Raw genomic sequence first — 21,316 nt, forward strand, 5'->3', positions numbered from 1 at the left:
CAATCAGTTTCTGGGTTTGATGTAAATGCTGAATGGTTTCTGACACAGCTGGAGTAAGAGAACTTTCTTGAGGAATTGTGATGGGCAAGGTGTCAGGATGATAGCCAAATAAACCAAAAAAGGGTGTAACGCCAATAGAAGTGTGGAATGAGTTATTGTAAACTAACTCAGCTAACCAGAGCATAGATGTCCAAGAATGAAGTGCAATTTCAGCATAGGCACGTAGGTATTGTTTCAAAGTCTGATTTAGTCTCTCCGTTTGAACATCTGTTTGAGGATGGTGACTAGTAGATAGTGTAGATGTCACTTGGAGTGTTTTACACCATGTCTTCCAGAAATTGGAGGAAAATTGTGACCACCGATCGGAGAGGATAACCTTTGGCAGTCCATGATAACAAACCACTCTGTTCAGTAAAATAGTTGCCAATTCACTAGAAGTGGGCAATTTTTTACAGGCGATGAAATGTCCATATTTCGTGAGACTATCTACTACCACCAGAATTACTGAGTGCTGTTGAACCACTGGCAGACCGGTAATAAAGTCTAAAGAAATATGCTCCCATGGACGACTTGGGGTTGGAAGTGGATGTAACAACCCTTTTGGTTTTGAATGACTTGTTTTAATGCGAGCTCAAACTTCACAGTTGTTTACCATTGCTTTTACATCTTTTGTTAGGGTAGGCCACCAAAAATAGCGTTGGATCAGTTCAAGAGTTTTAGGAGTACCTGGGTGACCTGCCGTGGGTATAACATGCAACCAATGAAACACTATCTTGCGAAGTTTGGTAGTGGGTACGAACAAACGAGCGTCATGAAAGGGTAAACCTTGCTTGATTGACCTTTTGGGATCTGCTTGGGCCCATGTTTGCCATTTTTCAACAGTGAAAGATTGCAAATTTCTTCAAAGAAATCTTCAGTTTTTATGATACATAGAACCTTGTCAGGAGCAATGATAGCTCTGGAGTCTTGAAATGCAGGCAACGTGGTAGACTCTTGATGGGACAAGGTGTCAGCCTTGCGATTATCTTTACCAGGCCGGAAGGTTACTACAAATTCAAATTCAGCAAAAAAAATCATCCAGCGTAATTGCCGAGGTGTCAAAAGTCTGGCGGAACTCATGAATTGAAGATTACGATGATCAGTATATACTGTGACAGTGTATTTGGCACCCAACAAATGATGTCTCCATTCTTTAAAGGCGTCACAAATCACCAGAAGCTCTTTTTCAGCAATGACATAGTTCTGTTCAGCTTCGTTCAACTTCCTAGACATATAAGTTACAGGATGAAGTTGACCAGTGTCTTTATTTTGTTGTGATAAGACGACTCCTATTGCTACATCTGAAACATCAGCTTCCACTATGAAAGGTTGATTCGCATCAGGATGAGTCAAGACTGGGGCAGTGGAGAAAGCTTCCTTCAAAGTCGAGAAGGCTTGATCAGCTTCTGGGGACCATACAAACTTTTCTTTCTTTCTTAGTAGCTTAGTGATTGAAGCCACTGTCTGGGAGAAATGATTTATGAACCACTGGTAAAAATGTGCAAACCCCAGGAAACATTGCACATCACGAACAGTCTTTGGGGTGGGCCAATCAGATACGGCTTTTACTTTCTTTTCTGCCATCACCATACCTTGAGGGGTAGGAATAACCCCTAAAAACTCAACTGTGGTAACATGAAACTCACACTTGGTTAGTTTACAATATAAATGGTGTTTTCGAAGGGCTCCAAGAATTTTTTTGACATGTTGGACAATGTGTTTTCGTTGTCTGAGTAGATCAAAATGTCATCAATGTAGACTATGGCAAATATGTCGAGGTACTCTCTAAGAACGTCATTCAAGAGAAATTGAAATGCTGCTGGAGCATTACACAGACCAAAAGGCATGACGGTGTATTCAAAAAGGCCATATCTTGTCTTGAACGCTGTTTTCCATTCGTCACCCTCTCTCATTCTGACCAAATGATAAGCACCTCGAAGGTCAAGCTTTGTGTAGATTTTTGCTCTCTTTACTTGATCCAATAAGACTGGAATTAGGAGTAAAGGATATTTATTCTTGATAGTGACTTTGTTCAAACCCGTATAGTTGATGCAAGTTCGAAGTTCTCCATTAGCTTTTGGAACAAAAAACAAAGGCGAAGCTGCAGGAGACTTAGAGGGGCGAATGAAGCCATTCTCCAAAAATTGATCTAGGTATTTTCGTAAATGTTGATTTTCATGTTCTGACAGGGCATATACACGACAGTTGGGAAGTATCACACCTGGGGCTAGATCAATTTGACAGTGATAAGATCTATGAGGAGGTAGAGTCTCTGCTCCTTTCTCATCAAATACATCTTTGTAAGATGAATACTGTTTGGGCAGCTGAATTTCTTTCTCCGCGGCAGTAGCTATGTAAGAGTTGCAAACTTTTGGTACTTGAATCTTTTGGAGACATTGTTCATTACATAGCACAGATGAGGACACAATTTTTTGTTCTGCCCAATTGATCTCCGGATTGTGATGAGTTAACCATGGCAAGCCGAGGATAATCCCATATCGAGGAGCATGGATCACGTCAAGGATGATTTTCTCTTTATGTTTCTTTCTTTGATTCTTATCTTCACAAATCATTGACAAGGGGATAGTCTGAAGAGTTACCGGACCTCCAGTCAAGAGTTTTCCATCGACTCCCTGGATGATTTCAGGGTTCTTCTTTTCAATACATGGGATCCCCCATGCACAAACCAAATGGACATCAACAAAGTTCCCAGTAGCCCCAGTATCGACTAGAGCCTCACTGAAATAGATCTTTTTCTTGACCTGAACTCTTATTTCCAGTTTAAGATGTCTAGATTGTGAAGGGTCCACTGTGACACCCAAGAGCAACCCTTCTCTGCATCTTGGGTGTTTTAGTTTTCCAACTCGACTGGTGCTTTGGCTGCGACCTTCTGAACTGGACCTTGCTTGTTCTTTGGTTTGATTGGACAATCTTTGGCAAAATGACCTTTTCGCCCACAATAAAGACATTGTCCATTTCTTCTGCGTAGGTCCTTTTCATCTTTGGTCAAAGGTCTTCTGATGGTTCCAATTTCCATTGGTTCCAGCGTTCTTTCTTTCGGAGTTCTTGAGTCTCTATTATCATGAACACGCCATGAATATTTTTCAATCTTTTTGCGCGTTCCTTTACGTTCTGCTAAACGATGATCAAGTCTCAAGACAAGATTTATTAATTCTTGACAGTCTGTAGGTTGTGGGTCGATTTGCGCTAAGATATCTTTTAGTTCCTCTTTGAGTCCTTTGTAAAACAAGATCGCTTGTTTTTCTTCAGGCCAGGATGTCTCGGCAACCAGCCGGTTAAAGTTGGCTAAATACGACACTAGGTCTTGATTCCCGTGGCGTAAATCTAATAATTCACGATCTGCTGACTGTGTTACAGTTCTATGATCAAAAACTCTCTCAAATTCATGAACAACATTTCTCAAGTAGTACAACAAGGGACAATTTTTACGCACAAGAGGAATTGGCCAAGTAGCTGCATCCCTTGACAGATATGATAACAAGAAAGCTACTTTGGACTGGGCATCAGGGAAAGTATTTGGTCTGCAGGTGAAGTGTAGTTCCACTTGAACCAGGAAAGATTGCGCTTTCAAAGGGTCACCTGAGAAACGTTCTGGGGGAGCTAAAGGAATTGTAGAAGGAACATTTAGGGAAATCGGATTACTTCCAGATGCTTGAGAAAAAGTACCTGGCCAAGACACACCTGTGGGACTTTGTTCCTTCTTCTCTACCTTATCTTGCAACTGACTCACTCTCTCTGCTAAGTAAGATAGTTGTCAATTCTTTGGATGATACCACCTCTGCTTGGAGCTGGGTGATAGCCTTGACTAACTCATCTAGCGTGGCCATGCTGAGAACATACACAAGCCAGGAGGATAATAATTTGTGGGCTCACTATTCTGTCAGAGTCACCAGATCCTCGGGGTCTGTGCACGTTCCAAACACGTCCACCACTGAACAGCTCCAAGACTCTGATAGATAAATCACAGAGACTGAGAGAGTTCAAGAGGGGAAGAGGGGATTAGGAAGGGAACAGCTGGGAAGGAGACCTGTAGTAAGAAAAAGGTTAGAACACACAATTTGAAAATTATATCTCCTGAAATCAATACTAGACTATGATTCTAAGCCTAGTCACTCTGAAAACATGAACAATCTAAGAGTTAAGTTTAAAATTACTAAGTTTTAAGATGGCCGGATACCTGTAGGGGAATCAAGATGAATTAAATGAAAACTTTCTTATTCAAGTACTTTCCTTTACATGAGAATCAGAAAAACATTCTGACTAAATTTTAAACCAGTCATATAAATCCTGTTTTGAGAATGTGTACTAGGACCATACAATATTGCAACTAGAAACTCTGGCCTTCTGTGTTCTCTTAAAATGTTTCAACACAAATTGCGCATATTGCATATATATATATATATATATATATATATATATATATATATATATATATATCTATAGTAAACACCATAAAATGATTGTGCACCATGAATAACACAATATGGATTCAGGAAACAAATCACATAACTTGTCAACTCGAATATTACATAATAAATATCTTAGAATAGTGGCTTAGAAGAAACAACATGAAATAAACTCGAGGAGAGAATCCTGCTTCTTGCCGATTCGAGTGTTACCATGTAAAATACCAAGAAATGGTAGCACACAATGAATATCAAAGTCAAATCATCATTAATCGAATCACGCGTCTTGCCGATTCATAAAACACGATGTTAATGTCAAGAAATAACAGCTCACAATAAATAACAAGATCAAAGTACAATGAAATGAATCGCGCTTCTTTTGCCGATTCTTAAGCCACCATGTAAATATCAAGAAATGGTAGCGCGCAATGAACAACAAAGTTAAATCCTCATGAAACGAGTTGCACGTCTTACCAATTCGTAAAACATCATGTAAATGTCAAGAAATAGTAGCGCGCAATGGACAACAATGTTTAAATACCATAAAACGAATTGCGCGTCTTGCCGATTCTTAAGCCACCATGCCAATGTCAAGAAATGGTAGCACGCAATGAATAACAAAGTCAAACATTTATGAACCAAATCGCGCTTCTTGCCTATTTGTAAACTACCATATAAATGTCAAGAAATGGTAGCGCGCAATTAATCTGTTACTCATTTAAGAATTAAATCAAGAATATGAAAATTCTCAATAACGGTGTCAGGACAGTCCAACCACCGTCTTACCGCCTGGAACAATGATCACCAATGAAGGATGAAGGGCAGAAGACTGGAAGATCCAAATAGGCCGCTGGGACAGGAGCTCAGGAAGAAGCTGCTGTTCTGCACCGGAACCTCTGAATAGTGAGCACTGGGAGTTGGGCTGGCTCTCTTTTATAGAGTCTTGGCCCAGCCCAGAACCACGCCCAGGCATGTTGCAGGAAAAGTATCTGGAAGACCCCGGAAAGTGCAGAAGCAGCTGTGGGAGCAGATGAGGGGGCATTCCCTGTGTCCCTGTGGCGGCAGTGGTGGGAAGTGGTAAGTCCTATTGCTTGCTTATTGACATTTAGTAATATAGTCACTACAATGGTGTACTAGTGATGTTGACTCACTCACAGCAGGAGTTAAGTATTATTGGCCTCTTCTATCTGCAACTCAGCAGACAAAGCTTTATACAGTGAACTTGAACTATGATGTGTTTTGGAAAATTGAAAGAAGGATGGAAATAGAATATATGGGTGAAATATAATATGAATCGAAGGATGTGTGGATGAAAGAGTGCATAATAATCATATAGGTAGGTGATGCATGGGAGGGTGAAGGATGGATGAAAGGGTATATGGGTGAAAGGATACCAGCTCGGGTGGGTGAGAGGGTATCGGTGAAAGGATTCTATGCCTGGATGGGTGAATGGACTCATCAGGTAGGTTAGATCTCTTAGATGGGTGGTTATTGGGTAAATGGATGTTGGTGAAAGTTTAGTAGAGAGCCTTGTTTGGAATTTGGATGGTTTGAATGACGAAGGACTGGATGAGAGAATGTAAAGTTTAGCTTAAATGGTGTGTATCAAAGCCAACTGTGAAGTATAAGAGTACTAAAAGAACAGATTTGCAATGTTGAATAGATAAATGCTTGGAATAAAGAAACAAGGGAGCTCTTTTGGATAGGGGCATTCTTCTCACCTACTTTACTTGCTTGGAATGGTTTTTATCAAAGTTTTGATGCAAAGGTTTGGATGGTATTTCAGAATATTCCCTTGACTCATAGTGTTTTTCAAGCTAGGTAGGAAATATCTATCCGAGCATCCATTTACCATTTCTTCCCTCCCTCGCTATGGGCTTTCACCCGTGCCACCCTTGATAACCTAATAGCTATATGGTTCAATTCGGCAGAATCGACAATGCAATGTTGGCTATGCAACGTGCGTCTGTTTGCTTAAGTTAAGTTAATGTGTTAAACACTTTTCAATGCGTGGCAATGTAAAAACAAGGTGTTTCCCTTTCCTCCCAGTGCCCACTGTGTCAGTCATGCCCTAGTACTTCACTACTTTAATCTTAAATTCTCTCCCAGACTTCTGAATAATTTGAAAAATCCAATCTTTGCTTACGCCGCATTTTTCTAGCCAAGTGATAAATATAATTCATTATGGCTTCATAATGGATTTATTTCTATTTCAATTTTCCCCTTTTAACATTTGCCAACCACAGTGAGTCACACTAATAGCCAAACCTTAGGCACACGATGATGAGGAATTGATTGATCTGTAAAGTGTGTACCCTACCTACCCATCTTAATCCCCTCTACCTTACTTTGCAGTTGAGTACATTAAGAAGACTCCGTTCTTTACTGCAAAGCAAATGTATTTTTTTGAAAAATGTAGGTATTACAAAGTGTGCTGGAGGAGGAGCATGAGGACAGTGAGTAAAGTGGTCCATAAGTGTCTTGATTTTCCTGAATGTGATAGTCTGTGATGATGCGAATGCACCAAATACAATCTACATCCCATTCCTTAATCGTTTCCCTGTACTGCAGTGCATCGCTTTTCCCACTGCCTACTTCTGGCAGACAGGATGTCTTCATGATTGATTATATTATACTATGTGGCATGTTTCATTATTAGTATTCATCAGCCTTGTAGTCCAGGTACAAAGAACAACAGGGCCATTGGAATAAAATAATTGTCTAGTACAGCTACTCCAGCCACAGACAGTAATGAGTATGACCAGGGGACCAGCTGAGCTAGCAATGCCACCATTAATTTAGCACAACAGGAGAGAGAAGAATACCTGCACCCCATAGTGCATATTTTGGCTATGACATTTAACACCTTAAAATTGAATGTCCTGAGGTGACCACCAAATGTACTTCTACTGTGCCACTACAATATATGATTTTAAACAAGTGTTTTGCTCAGAGCGTTGTTTACAATTTCTCTTTTTTCTTTCTTGATATTGCTATTCCTGCTGGTCCACCATGACGACAGGAAACAGCAACTCGGCCACGCTGGACAAAGCTGGAGGTCATACTGGCCAACTACCAGCATCTCGTGATCATGGGGAAGGAGAGGATGAGGCAGCAGCAATTGCTGCCAGTACTCAGGGTCCCAGCCAGGCCCCAGCGCCTCTAGCCCAGTAACACCTCTGCTGCAGTACAAGGGCCGTTGCCTGCAGTCATATCTTCCCTGCTGCCCCCCTTGGAAACTGTGTTCAAACACTTCATCCTTCGGAGGCTGGCGCTGTTAGTGGCCCTTCAGGCAAGTATGGAGGGGCTCTTCAGCAGAATCGTGCCACATTTAGTGACATCCTCTGTCCCTTTTGTAACCTTTTATTTTGGTGGGTGGGACTTGTTGTGTGTGGACCAGATGTGGGTAGAAGGGGTAGGTATTTATTCTTTTTGTTAGGGACAGGGTAAAATAAATAGTTATTTACAGTTCTTTCTACCTAAAATAGTTTTTGGTGTGTTTGCCTTTACGCAGCGTGTTTTCAAAATCTGCTGATAATGTATTCCTTTTAGTGCAGCATGTTTTACAAATCTGACAATAGTGTATAACAATTATTTATGCGGTTAGGTAACCATGTCCTAATACTCTCCTAGTCTCTGCAGTGCATTCTGCAAAATTTGACCCATAGGAGCGGGGGCTGAGAGATTTGCCATTGCCAAATATATTACCTAAACTAAACGTACATCAAGGCTCCATAAGTCTCTTAACTGAATGGATGAAGAGAGGTCTGCATGGTTTCTCAAAGTACCATTGTGGTTAGTAGTAGCATACCAGAACATTAACAGTGAAGACATCAGAAGCGAGGTCCTACTCCACCTAGGTGAACTCAAATGAGGATCCTGTTGAGATTGCGTATACCACGTCCACCCTACCAAGTGTGTGATTAATCAGTGGTGTGAATTATTAAATAACACCTCAATAAATCACACAGCCTGGGGGAAGACGATCAGGGTTTTGGATGGATGGGAAAGGGATTTGGAGAAAGATGTGACAAACAGACAAACACTACACAAGCACAATATTCATCTGTGAAATGATCAGCTGCCTGTTGTGGGAGGAATAGAAAAACATGAATATGTATAGCGCAGATAACTTTACATTCTGTCAGCCCCCGTGAGACCCAAGGTGTATATATCTAAAAATGGTTGGTCACCTACGTTTGCAAAATAGTACATGTAATTAATCTTGGGGTGACGCTAACACACACAGTTCTAAAAAAAAAAGAACATTGAAAGAAAAATGATTCTACTCTGCATTGCCAAATTGGGTGGTGCATCTGCAATCTTCTTGGATTGCCCCGTCAATCTTCTTGAATGCCTGTCTGAAGCGGTCTGGTAAGGTAAGCATGAGTGTTATGGTGCAGGAGAAGAGTAGGCCTGCAGATTGTAAAACAGAAATGATTATCATGATATTGTAGAATCAAGAAGGATGGAATGGAAAGTAAGCTTCATGAGGAGTATTGTACCAAGAAGACTCGGGGGTGGCAGAGCAAAAGCAAAGACCTTTGCGATCATTCATTTTATGACTGCTGTATGACCAATTAAATGAGAGCAATCACAACAACCACAGTCAAGTGTCAGCATCTTTTGGGATGCTCAAACTCGCAACTGCTCTGCTCATAACATTTAGCATAGAGCATGTGTATATTATGAGATTATCATCCATCGCATGTCTGTCTCCTCCAGTTTCCTACAACAGGGCCCCCACCCATCCACATAGTTTCAAGTTTGAGCCAGCCAGCAGACACACACAGCAGCATTGCATTTCCTAAATCAAGTAATTTACGTACCTCTCACCACCAGGCCACAGATTGGAGTAGGCCTCTTAGACTCATCCTCACTAGACCTGGGCAGAGTTCACGTAGCCGTGCTACGTGGAACTCCGCAAAGTGCAGAATAAACTCTGCTGCGGTACATGGAGTTCTGTGAGCGGTGGAGTTTGGGTAAGGTGCACTGTTTGCACTGATTTTCAGTGCAGGAGTTTCTCCCGTACTCTAAAATCTGCACAAACGGCATCACGCGGAGCGCCAGAGAGCACTAACTTCTTTCTGCCACTCAAGTAGATTTTCTACTTGAGTGGCAGCAGGGAAAACTCTGCGAACTCCACCGGTGGAGCAGAATTCTTCACCCACCCCTAATCCTCACATCATCCATGTTGATTTCAATGAAGTTTAAAACTTTCTTCTTCTGGCAGTTGTTTGAGTTGTCAAATCACACTCTGATTCCTTCCATCATCCTCCAGACTCTGATTAAAGATTATTATTTCCAATTTCATACCAGCTGCTCCTGAGGGTCACAGTCCTCCCGACCCAATTGAGACAGAGTGACTTGAAGCACACAGCTGTTCCAATCAAGCATAGTGACACATTGCTGATCCTCTTCGATTCAGGAAACGAAACACACATTGGCCAGTAAGTTGTAAATCAAGTATCGGTGTCAGACCTGCCAGTGGACAAAAAGGAAGGATAGGCACATAATGGAGGCAGGCAATGTCTGTGCCTGAAACAGTTGCGGTTCATTAATCATTTAGACACAAACAAGCAATATAAAATAATAAGGCTCCTCCAGCTAGCTATTTGTTTTTCTTTTCAAAGCAGTTCATCAATAGTAGAAGGTTCTATGGTGCCCCAGGTTTAGTCAGGGAAGTAGAGTTTGTTCTCAAACTCAGGTGGTTCGCCCAGAGGTTAGCCAGCTAACACACTACCATGACCTGAGTCTGACCATTCATCACCCTCATCCACTTCCTGTTGTACTTCAGGTATGCTGTAATTTGGTGGTATAAAGTGCTGATTCATTTTAATCATGGTCAATCTCTCAAAGGTCTGGGGTGAGAGACTGGTCCTTCTCACTGTAACAGCACCAACTGCATTGAACACACACTCCCAGACACACTGGCTACAGGGCAAACCAGAAACTTTATTGCCAGCCTGCTGAGCACCGGCCATTGGCACCTGTTCTCATACCATTACACAAATGGGTTTTGATCCAGATAGACCTCTGTTGGGTCATCCAGGTAGGCTTGGAACATCCTTTCAATAGTCATTGGTACAGCCCCTTGCTCAAGCTCTTTTGCCTTTGCCTCTGCAGTGGACTTAAGCCCTGCCTTTAGAAACCAATCAAATGCAGAATTTGGGGCTTCTGTTTTTGTTGCTGGTGTTGATCTTGGCTGCTGTGAACCAACAGCACTGTCCGAAGGCTCTATGGAGGTTGTAGGCTGCACCCTAGAAATTCTGCCTGTAAATGGGCCTCTAATTTCAAGACGTTATTTTGCTAGGTCTCTGGCTTGTTCAGCAATCTATGTCTTGTAGGTTGAAACTTCCCAGTCAGAAAAAGGAATGAAAGTGGCCATTAATTGTTTGTACAGTTGATCAAGAATTGTGGCACAGATTTAATGTCTGGTTGACACCATGGCCTTTATTAGGACTTTGGCAGTCTTCGCAGACGACCACCAAAGCCGCGGGTGCCAGAAGAACGGCAGTGCTGGCGGTCTTCCGCCCACAATCTCACGGGTACTGCAGGATTTGCAACACACTTTAGATGGAAATCCAGCAGTAGTTGTGCTAGCGGGCGGAGGCAGTTGGGCAGTTCCACCACCGGCCCGCCCTGCCAGTAGGACTCGAACAGCCATATTATGGGCAATAATACGGCCTGGTCGTGTCCTGCTGGCGGGGCACTGCCGGTGTTGGAAGCACCCGAACCCGTTCCCTGACGGACGACCTTCTCCCTGGACCAGGTAAGGTGATAGTCCGACAGGGCATTTCTTGTCACGGGAGCTAGATCTACCCACACAAGTGAGATACCATTTTTATTTGGAGACTTGGGGGAATGCTGGGTGGAAGGAAATTTGTGGCTCCTCTCAGATTCCAGAACTTTCTATCACCGAAATGTGAGGAAAAAGTGTTTTTTTGTCAAATTCTGAGGTTTGCAAAAGATTCTGGATAACAGAACCTGGTGAGAGCCGCACACGTCACCCCATCCTGGATTCCCCTAGGTGTCTAGTTTTAAAATATTCACTAGGTGCCGGCTGAGCTAGAGGCCAAAATCCATCACTAGGAAATTTAAAAAAAACACGTCAGATTTCAATGTAAAAATTTTATGTGTCCATGTTGCGTTTCCTGTTGCAGGCATTAGGCCTACCCACACAAGTGAGGTACCATTTGTATTGGGAGACTTTGGGGAACACAGAATAGGAGAACAAGTGTTATTGCCCCTTGTTGTTCTCTACATTATTTCCTTCTAAATGTAAGACAGTGTGTAAAAAATACATATATTTGAGAAATGCCTTGTAATTCACATGCTAGTATGAGGACCCCAGAATTCAGAGATGTGCAAATAACCACTGCTTCGGAACACCTTATCTTGTGCCCATTTTGGAAATACAAAGGTTTCCTTGATACATATTTTTCATTCTTTATATTTCACCAAATGATTTACTATATACCCGGTATACAATGAAAACCCATTGCAAGTTGCAGCTCCTTTATTGGCTCTGGGTACCTAGGGTTCTTGTTGAACCTACACACCCTGTATATCCCCACAACCAGAAGAGCCTAACAGATGTAATGGTATATAGCTTTTCAAAATCTGCCAGAGCTGCAAAAAGTTATAGAAGAAAACGTGGACAGAAATGGCTCTTTTTTCACCTCAATTTCAATATTTTTTCATTTTAGCTGCTACTTTCTGTAGGAAATCCTTGAAGGATCTACACAACACATCGTGATGTAGTACTGGAACAACAACTCTGATGAAATTGGTTCCATTTTGGGCAGATAGCCACCACAAATTCTAGAAAACCCACTCTTTCCACAAAAGAAAATGGGAGGAGGTCCAACTCGAACATTTTAGTCAGCTTCCCGTTGTTTAAATGTGCCTTTGGGTGGTTGCGTTCATACTGTCCTCCTGCCTAAACATGGCGGTAATAGTAGCTTGGATTTTTTTCCTTTGCTGATACAACTGATGCAGGCGACTTAGAAGGTGGTGGTAGGCTCAATGTGCTTCTCAAGGGGGCAACCACTGTATGTTCTTGCCTTGGTGTTTCAATCTGACTCTTCCTGTGCCATTGTGATGTTGCTGATGTGGTTAATGATACTACTGCACTGCTAGGGACTGGGCTGATTTGTGTAATGAACATGGCACCCTCTTCACCTTCCATCATGATCTGATCAAATTCCCTGCTTTCAACAGCATCACTAACACCACTTGCAGGCTTTTGGCTGCTAAGATGCACCTCCCAGCAGATTGCATGGTGTTTTCTCAAAGGGATGTTTGGCCTCCAGTTCCAAAGATTGTACCACGCTTACCCCGACTAACACTTGCTCAGCAAATGGAGCATATGGCAATATTTGGCTCCTTTCCACTAACTTTATAGAAGTCCCAATCTGGGAAGGTCAACTTTCTAACACTAGGGCCACTGCCAATGTCTTAAGAAGTGGTGGTAGGTGATGTTGTTTTGATGACGTTTGGCTCTCTGCAGTGCTTTCTTCTACTGAGGTGGTTGTGGATGTAGTTCGCACCCGGGGCCTTGTAAATATGGAAGCTGGTGGAGGTGGTGGTATCTGTGCCACATCCCTCGGAGCAGATTGAGAAGATGGGGTAATGTTTGACTCCAATAACATCATGGGCTAACATCCATGATGACTGACTCGTTGTCAGACTTGTCATCCTCCTCTTCTTCATCCATAACTTTAAAGTTTTCAGGAGCCTTCCTTTTCACTCCTTGCCTCTCCTGGCGTCTCACACTGAGGTGGCATCCAAGTGGAATCTTGATCATCAGAAGGAGGACTTGAAGAATAAGATGGCAGAGATCTGGAAGACTGTGGATCTTGTGAAAGAATGCTTTCTTCAGCTTTGTCTGCATGAAGCTCAACATCCTGATTTGCTCCTACTGCTATTTCTGGCTGTGGCTTTTGTTGTCCACTGGCCTGAGTTTCTGGCAATGATTGGGTACTATTTTGAGACAGAGATAAGTCAAATTCAATGTCACTGCTCGTCGGAGTTCCTGTGATTAGAGAGGCTGCCTCTGTGCCAGATATGGGCTTGGGCCTACTTTGAAATGGGGCCGCTGATGCGGGAGTGCTGCTTTCAGCTTGCCACCCAGTGAGAAAAAAGGTCTGGGTGGTGGGAAGCTCCTTCTTATCACTGACCGCTTTCTTGGTAGCAGCTTTCTTTGGGGCCATCTTGAAGCTGTCAGTTGGCAGTAGCACTTAGCTTCACAAGCTGAAGAGATATCTGTGTGGTCAAGCATCACGTCATGCACAGGCCTTCTGCCTAGCACCCCTGTGGGTATTGTCTCTTTCTCTTCGTGCACCTAAAAGCAAACGTGCAAGAAGGATCAGTGAAACGTGGCATTGTTGCAGTTGCATTAGTAGTAGTAACAATATAATTTAATGGTTACTTAATTAAACGTATAAATAATTATGAAATACAGTGATTCAATTTATAAAACCACACCAACATTAACTTTTGTTATCATGTATAGCCATGAGGGATAACAAAGAGCAACAATTACAACATACAGAATGCAACAGTTACCTTTATCTGTCCTCATCAAGTTGGCATGTGGCACTCAGGGAGGTGCTGGTGACAAATGGAATAATAATACTTGAATAATGTAATGTAGTGCAGCTGTACACCTATGGCAAACATGGGGTTAATGGGGCAAAAATAACAAATAAATGCTCTTTAGTTTAAAAAAAATCTGAAGCCAAGAACAAAATATATTTAATTATTACACTGTTATTATAAAATTAAATAAAATAAAGTTTGTGAAACAAATGAGAAAGAATAACTGTTTTAAACAAATAGATTTCAATTGCTGATGTACTAGGATAAGGGGCCCATCATGAAAAACCACAGGGATTTGGGAGGCAAGGAGTGGTGAAGGTGAAAAATGCAAAAAACAAATATATGTAATAAAATATAAAAAAAACTACTCATATAGTATATTTAGTAATAAGCATTGGCCTACAGGGCCTGAATAACATACAAAATGTCCGACAGCTACATTATCAAATAACAACCAGCAAGGACACATGGCCACTACAAAAAAAAGAACATATTCAGGCCTAACGCACACTGGCTGCCTACACAAAATGTCTGCCAGCCACATGGTCAAACAACAACCACCAAGGAGGCATGGCCACCACAACAAAGAAGAACACATGCAGGCATAAAGCACACTGGCTGCATACACAAAATGGCCCCCCGCCACATGGTCAAACAGCAACAAGCAAGGAGGCATGGCCATCACAACAAAGAAGATCACATGCAGGCCTAAAGCACACTAGGTGCCTACACAAAATGGCCGCCAGCCACATGGTAAAACAACAACCAGCAAGGAGGCATGGCCACCACAACAAAGAACAACACATGCGGGACTACTGGCTGCCTACACAAAATGGCCACTAGTCACATGGTCAAACAACAAGCAGGATGAATAAAAAACAAAAAACACATGTAGGTATGGGTCTAAAGTTGACTTTACAAAAAGGGCCCTCGGCCACGTGGCATTTGGAACCAAGACAAATGGTGGCTGAAGACAAACACTCTCACGCGCTGGTCAGACAAAGAAGGCATTGGTACAGGAGGAAAAAAGCACTATAAAGTCAGTATTTCAGAAACTAAAATTAAAGGGGCTAAAAAGTTTACAACGACAACACGTGTATTTGTAAAGCACACATTCACCTGTAGGCCTCTTGGCGCTGAATAGCAGATGTTAATTGTTACCCAACTTAATGGCACTCATTTTATCAACCTCAGAATTTTGGATGAAAGGCTGAGTAGACTTGTCAGGATTTGAACCTGTAACCATGATATCAAACACAGGCCCCTACAGTGGACACATTAGTCCACTAAGCCACCAGACCCGGTTAAAAATACATGGCATCAAATACTATAACCCTACCATGCAAAATAAAATATGAAATACAGCCAAACAACTTTTTGTTATCTTTAATCCAATGCCATCCATGGTGACTCAGTTCCACAGACACCACAAACAGTTGTTTCATCATGCACCCATGACTAGTACTGACCCTACAGCTGGAAGGCCTATTCCATTAGCAAGCTAGGTCACTTAACATTAACATTGTGAATTTAATGAATATTGCAAATTGACAAAACAAAACACGGAGAAAATTTAGTGAATTGTAAAACATTTTTCCTTTGTAGAACAAAAATTACAAGTAAAACTATAACTAGGCCCCAAATGCAGGCCACCCACCAGAATAAATTAAATAAATTGAATAAAAGTACAGATAAATCCTGGTGCATACCTGGTCAAACAAACAAATTGTTCAACACCCTTATACAAGAGTTTTTTAACTTACTTTTGAAATCTCAAATACAACAAAGTTCTTACATCCAATACTATATCCAGGAGACAAAATAAAGTGATCCTTCCGGCTCGAAATCCAAGTGAAAAGTGATCAGGAGATGGAAAAGGCAGTGGGAGGAGCCTGCTGGACAGGAACAGGAAGTTGGAGACTCTGGGGCACTTCCTGTTCTTGGAAAAAAAAAGTACTCCTCGCACAATATCAACGTGAAGGGTCAATTAGAAAAGATTTTTCACTCGAAGTTGTAGATTCTAGCTGCTTCAGCTTTGTCAGGTTGCAGCAGCAGCCACTCCCGTATGTCACAAAAGACGCACCAGAAGTCACTGGTGCAGCACTAACTCTCAGGAGCTGGTAAAATATCTGGTTTGTGCTTGTGAGAGACCGGAAGTCTCTCGTCTCCCTTCTCGCACGTACAAAATGACAGTAAGTGTGTGCCAACAGGGGAAAAACAGAAAAAACTCTGATACGTTGCAGAGTGTGGAGTCTATCTGTTACTCCACGTTCTCCGCAGGACGCGGAGTTGCCAAATTCTGCAAATTCCACCAGCAGAGCACAGTTTTTCATCCAGGGCTAGCTTTCTGCAATATACTGTGGCAGTGTCTGGAGGCATGTCCCAACCAACTTTCAGTGGCATGCTACGGGGGGTCCTTATTTCAGTGCTGAGACACAATAGCTACATCCAGTTCCCACGATAATAGAATTTGGCCTCTGTGACGGGAGATTTTTATGCTTTGGGTGGCCTACCACATATGATTGGAGCAATAGATGGCACTCATATTGTCTTGGTGTCACCACACATAAGGGAAGAGGTATACCGCATATGGCAGAACTTTCATTCATGTGCAAGTTGTCTGCTTACCACATTTATACATCACAAGTGTGTGTGTGCCCACTTTCCTGGGTCAACGCGTGATTCCTTTGCATTTCAGAACAGCACCGTAGCCCTGCAAATGTCACAACTTGGACCTGAGAGGGCCTGGGTTGTTGGTAATTTTATAATATGACTGGAGGATCATTTGCCTTACTTAATCCTTGTTTAGCAAGGTACAATGTTTTGATATGATGTTAATCTTTTGATATACTGCTTCCATGTAGGAGACTCAGCGTATCCTAACAGATCATGGTTGTTAGCACTGCTGAGGAATCTAACAACACCGGGGAAGTCTGCTTCAATGAGACCCATAGAAGAACACGGAGGCCAGTGGAGCAGGCTTTTGGACTCCTGAAGTATGGTAGTAGAGGCAAAAAGTTTGGAGTCTGATGAACAACTGTCCTCAAAAAGGTAAATGTGTCCTTGAAATAGTCCACAGAGTGAATGGTAGACACAGACTGGAGGAAATTAAGCTTTGCGTCTTTTGGATGTGGTGGTCTTGCCATCCTTTCTTGGTGGCCCGGATGGTTGACCCCCTAGGGATTGGGGGAAGAGGAGGGTGCACAGGTTCAGACTGGAGTGGGGGATGCAGGCGCCTAATGTGGCAGGGCCTCACTGTCCGTGGCTGGCAGCGGTGTACTTTGTCTAGATGTGGAGGGACCACAGACAGTGGCAGATGACATAGGAAAAGCCCTGCACATGTGGTGATAGATGTCATAAAGCACTCCAGTCAAGGAGCTCATTTTGTTGTTCTGGTTGCATATTTGCTCCCTCTGCACCTCCTTGAGCTCCTGGAGATTAATTACAACCTGGCCCATCACGTCTTTGGACTCTTGTACTGCTCCCAAGACTCAGTAAATGGTGGTCTGGCTGACAAAGACACCAGTGACCTCACTCTCCTGGCCCACAGATTCCCTCCCTTGACCACCTACCCCCACTACCCTGTGCCCTGGAAGCAGTGTGCCCCATCCCACTGGGTTTTGGCAGTGTTGATGTTCTCTCAACAGCATCCAGGACTTGGGAGTGAGGGCACAAGATTGGTGTCAAGTTCCTCAGTACACAAAAAGTGGATGATCCGGAGATGTGCTTGTAGCTGGGGTGGGAGGTGTAGGTGTGGGCTGGGTGTGACTCACTGGAGCTGTCTGGCCAGATAGGCCAGATGGCCCAGTCGGCTCCCTATCATATGGACTTGCAGGAGTGGAGTTACTGATGAAGGCTTGCTCCTTGTCTGGAGTGGAGGTGTCTTGATTAGCTGATGGTGTTGGGTGTTGGAACTGAGAAGAATGCACACAATATGATATTAAAATCTGGTTTGTACCTCATATGTGTCTTTAGCTACAAATGGGGTGACCTGAAAAAGTAAAATTCGGACTGATAAAATAATTAGGCCTTTGTGTGATTTTCATTGTTTCACACATGCAGGCTGATTTGCACAGATGCAAACTCCAGTGATGATGTTTTAGAGATGTCCTGAATTGCAAAATGTTATTTCTGAAGTGTCCATCACATGTACCAGATATTCACACCAACATGGTGGTGAGTAGATTAGAGTACTAGATCACCCCAAGGCCTAGAAGGCTCAAAACATCAGACAACCTGTGGTTCAACTTAATAGAAAAACTGCCATTGGCCATCATATGGACAGTGCAAAGTGAATTGTGTGTGGATACTGTGTCTATTTAGCATGCCACATCACATTGTAGGAAATCCTGGATTCAACATACTGTGAGCTATGTGAGCATTTACATCAAGTCAATGCAGCTATGGGAAGGTGTCAGCATGCTTGCGGAACACAACTGATATTTTCATCCAGAACATGGTGACTGTCAAATGCACAAGCTTTAGAGATATGTGCACATATGGTAGTAAAGGAAGGTAGGTAAACATTACATTGCATTATTGGTTTGCAGATACGAAAACAGGGCATCATGGTAGTTGCAGTCATCTGTTGACACAAAAGACAATAGTTGTTGAAAAATGACTTACACATATCTTTTTCAATTACCATAGTGGCGATGAATACACATTTACAGCATATACACACACATACGGGTATGATGTGAATCATTGAAAATTTCACTTGCAGGCAGTAGTCCTTCATGTGCAAATGGATGGAGTTTTCGACCTGTCTTTGGTAGGACAACAGCATGCATGATAAAAAGCAAGGAACTATGCAAATGCAAGGGGTGATCTATGGGGAACAAGCACACAATCTGACTAAAGATATTTCACATTGTTAAAAAGAGAGATACCCTATGATGCTAGTAATTGGGATGAAAAAAGATATTTTGTGAAGTCAAGTTTAGATATATCTGTTTTGCTAAGGGTAGTCAAACATTGTAAACCACTAACATAAGGGCAGAATTGCATTTGTGTTTGTTAAGACATTGGTAAGTGCAACATACAAATCTCCACTCCACCAGGGATTACTGACAAGCCTTACGGATGTAGGATCTACAAGACCTTTTCCTCCCAGGTGATTTTCCCAGTACCCCCTGAAAATCACCAGGTGAAGCTTGGAGCAGGGAATGCACTCTCAATCACAGGTCATTCCACCTCTTCTTAATCTCCTCCTGTGTGCTCAGGCTGTTTGCTACAGCATTTCCCCTGGTACCTATTCTGGTTCACATTTGCCCTTTCTGAGATATTGTTGTATTTTGTACTTGTGCGTCAGACAACTGTGGCTCTACTCTAATGATTTCATCCCCCATGGCAGACAACTCTCTGCCTGTGAAACGTGGATTTATCCACCCTGCCACTGTGATTATTTGTGAAAAAAACGAGCGCCCAAAATATTGAAGGATAATCATAGAAAGTAATTTTAACAAAAACCACAGAGCGAGAGAAACACTGAAAACTGTGTGAAAACCTCTGCTGTTTAAATGGCCTGCTACTCGAGAATGGCAAATGATCATGGTCTGAAATGGTTTGTGTTTTATTGTGTGTTTTTCCAGGTGTTCTCAATTGTCAAGTATGCAACAGGTGTGGCTGCTAGCATCCAACCAATAGCCACAGCCGTAGTACTATACTGAAAATTTTCCACAATGGACTCCCGCTGTCACTGATGATGAGGGGTCACTGATGATGTTGCTAAGTTGAGGCTTAGTCAGTCGCTGTAGTTAAAACTGAAAGTTGGTGAATGTCAAAACGGAAACATTTGAACAGGTGTAAATCTATTATGGAAGCCATGTGAACTACTTGTCCCGTAACGTGTCACATGCCAAAAATATTTATTTTCCAATGTTTTTGGTAGGCTGAGAAAGAACTTAGGAATAAATTAAGTAGTGCGGTACTACGAAGTGACTGAGTGGGCACTGGGAGGGAAGGAAAAGCCACCTTGTTTTCATTTTGGTTTGCAATCCATTGAACACTTTGTAAATTCTACATTACCAAAAGCAGACACATTGCACAGCCAACACTACAGTGCCAAATTGAACCATGCCGCAGTTAAGTAGGGTCATGGCCCATAAGTTGCAAAATGCCATGGGCAGGGAGGTCATGGATGATGATGGGTGGGATCTGCCTCACTTAACAAATACAGTGGTGATACTAGTAGTTGTCAATAACCAAGCAATGTGACTTACCACAGCCCATCCCTGCTGCCGCAGAGACTTCCCTCTTAAGCCGCTGTTGCATCATCTGACGCACTGGTGCGGCTTGAAAAAACATTAAACTTTTTAGATGCCAGATACACCACCCCCCTCTGTTTTTTAAACAAAATACTACTGCAAAACATGACTCCTGTTCAGTTTTCAGTATCTTTTCTTCCATCTAAAATATCATTTTGGGCATTTTGTTGTTTGACAATGTTAGAAAAGCGAGTAGTCAAGCCAACCATAATGGAGGGCAGAGATATGATAATCATTTGAAGCTCAATAAAGGAGTAGAATAAATTTCTCCATGAAGGGCATATGGTTCTAGTTGGCAAATGCAATGGAACTGTCTTTATACTACTTTCCTGTCATGTGGCACTGTCATTGAAACTACTGGGATACTGAATAACATACAACACAGCATTGGGGGAGCACTATAACCATGACCACTCTCTCATCATTTGAGCATGAGCAAGAAATAGAAAGCCTTCTCAACAAACAAGCGTAGAATAACTTGCTTGGGTCTGCAAACTCTGCAATCTTCAAAGTAGACTACCTAATATATTGCCTTAGTCCACAGGGTATATACGTTAGGGAAAGCTTAATGACCAAGCAAAAGAAAGGTTAAGCTACAGAATAGTACAGGCAAGAGGAAGTCAGCCTCAGAAACAAGAAATATAGAAAAAAGGATAAAGCAGGGAGGGATAACAAAAATAAATATTTAATAGAACAAAGAAGATTTGAAAAAGGCACATTATAAGAGTAAGAGGAAAAATTATTCTAATGAGGAGAGGTAAAAGTTAGAGAAATAAATCATTTGAACAAGAACTTACTGGGGCCAGCAGTGATGTCAGCCATGGCCATGGCACTGGTAGAACTTCCACCTGCCTCAGCACTGGTGGTGGTGGTACCCTCCTTAGCCTAACCCTCTGATGTCCTGTTCCTGCCCTTGGGTGCTGATGTAAGAAGTAAAGAAGATAGCAAAAATAGATTAGTGGTACAGGTAATCTCCTA

Source organism: Pleurodeles waltl, chromosome 4_1, assembly GCF_031143425.1.
Source record: "Pleurodeles waltl isolate 20211129_DDA chromosome 4_1, aPleWal1.hap1.20221129, whole genome shotgun sequence".
NCBI lineage: Eukaryota > Metazoa > Chordata > Amphibia > Caudata > Salamandridae > Pleurodeles > Pleurodeles waltl.